Raw genomic sequence first — 2,321 nt, 5'->3', positions numbered from 1 at the left:
AGGCTCTACAGGCTGCGCTTCTCTGATTTGCTGCTTTTCTGCCGCTAACTTGTATCAGAAATACTTGACGTGCGTTTCTGGAAACTGTGTAAGAAGTGGAGAGAAAGGCGGTGAGGGAGAGAGTGGCAGAGGCCGAAACGGGGTGTTGCATGTCTGTCTGGACGCAGTGAGAACGCCCCGCATAAAACGCTAGCTAGCAAAGCTAGGACGGGCCCAAAACATAAAATCACCCGCCATTTCCCCCATAGTTCTTTACCATCAAAGTGCAGTGTTGGTCTGTGGTTAAAGTCTGTCTGAAAATTCTGATAAACCGAATACAACCATAGAATTACTACCTTCAAGCAAGGTACTCGGCTGGAGGCATGGCAGGCAAGTGCTGAAGAGCCTGCCAAGTGAGTGTGAGGCCGAGAGTTCAAACCCCAGAGCTACCAAAAAAGAAACAGAAGGCAAACAAGGTACCCGCAGAAAGGTACAGAAGGACCGTGTGACTCCAGGCAAGGCAAAGGCCCCGAGGAATGAATGCTGCCACTGATCTGATGAGGAACATGGGATTCCATTCCTCTTTCTGGCTCTACCGGAGTCTGGAATCTTGAGGACGTAGACCCGTATACTATCTAGTGTGCACAGGGTGCTTTTGCCCAAACTAGGCTAGGAATTCACACTCACTTGCAGACTTTGCTCCTATCTCATGGCCTTTGTGCCATCTGGCATCATCTTCCTCACTCAGAATGTTTTTGTAGGCAGTGGTGGAGAGGTGGGGGGTTGTGTATGCAGATCCTGGGACTTTAGAGTCTGGGAGCTTTTTTGCTCAAGACTAGCATTCCACCACCTGACCCACAGCTCTACTTCTGGCTTCTAGTGGTTAACTGGAGATAAAGAGTCTCATTGTTTTTCCTGCCCAGGCTGGCTTTGAACTGTGGTCCTCAGATCTCAGCCTCCTGAGTAGTAAGGATTACAGGCGTGATTCACCAGCCCTGGCTCTTAAGCTAGTGACTTGTATACTTAAAATAATGGTTTTTAAAATATAGCTCCCATGACATTGTCCTAAAAGGAATGTACTCATTACCTGACATGTAACTGCAGCCCATCTATACATTACCTTTATAATAACAATATAAAAAATTAAATATTTAAATATGTATCCCCCCATAAGGAAGTGTTAAGATATTTTCAATGATAAAAAGATAGGTATGCTTTATATGGTCATGAAGTTTTGTTAATATGCTTACTGCTAAGCCAAAAATAATTTTCCAAAAGCTTCTTAATCGTACCAATTCATTAAGTCTGGCATCTAAAATAATGTGGAAATTTTAAATCTAAAAGTATGTTCTGGGCTGATTTGAACAAAATAATCCATCCTGGTTTTTAAGTGTTAAGACTTTTAAAAATAATTTTTGTAATAAATGAAAACAGTGATTTTTAAAAAGTAGCATAGCATATAGGGTGGAGGCCTGACAGGGACCTCAGAATATTGAATATTAAAGGCAGGCACACTCTGCAGAGTGCACGCTCCTCCTGCTGGCCTCTCCACCCTTGAAGACAGTTTTCCCGACAGTGCGAGCGTGGTGTAGTGTGAATGAAGAGGTGTGGGCCTGCTGAATTAAGTTTTCATTTGGTTCCTTGACAATTCCCCCACGAGATACAGGACAGGCAAGTGGAACCGTTGGCAAAGATGCGTCACAGTTTGTCTCATCAGTTCAGAATTTTAGACTGGGTGGCCTCAGACCCTACGTTTTCCAGAAAGGAAAGCTGAAGTCAAGAGAGTTCCGGAGGCCTGTCCAGTCACATGGCCTGCTACTGAGGGTCCCGTCTTCTCCGGGGTGAATGCCTCCTCCAGGGGGACCTCGTGACTCCTTACACTTACACCTTACCAGGAGAGGCATATGTTTTAGGAACATACTTGAACCTTACTGAACGGTACTGTTTTGGCCTTGCCCCTAATACTCCAATCTCTATGGTGGCTGTCAGCTGGTGGTTTTGCTTTTTTGGGTTTGTTTTGTTGATGGTAGTGTAAAACCCATAGCATTTAGTGACAGTTTCTTTACATTACCATCAAACCTAAAAATGTGCCACTAGGAACAATTTTGGAAATATTGAAGACTTTGTTTTTCTGACACCAATTTACATATTAATTGATTGTTCTCTCACTGTGAAAAACTCTATAGACATCGTATTTACCATCTTCTCTTCCTGTGAGGATAATGTTTAAACTAGTCACCTTGAGAATGACCAGTATATAATACCTGGGCTCTATCAGCAGACCCTGGTGGCTAAGACCTGAGCATGGAAGCCCCCCCCCCGCCTCCTCCCCTCTCCCCCCC

This window comes from Dipodomys ordii, unplaced genomic scaffold, assembly GCF_000151885.1.
Source record: "Dipodomys ordii isolate 6190 unplaced genomic scaffold, Dord_2.0 Scaffold11, whole genome shotgun sequence".
Taxonomy (NCBI): Eukaryota; Metazoa; Chordata; class Mammalia; order Rodentia; family Heteromyidae; genus Dipodomys; species Dipodomys ordii.
The sequence above is the reverse complement of the archived record's forward strand: the minus strand, read 5'-3'. Positions refer to the sequence as shown.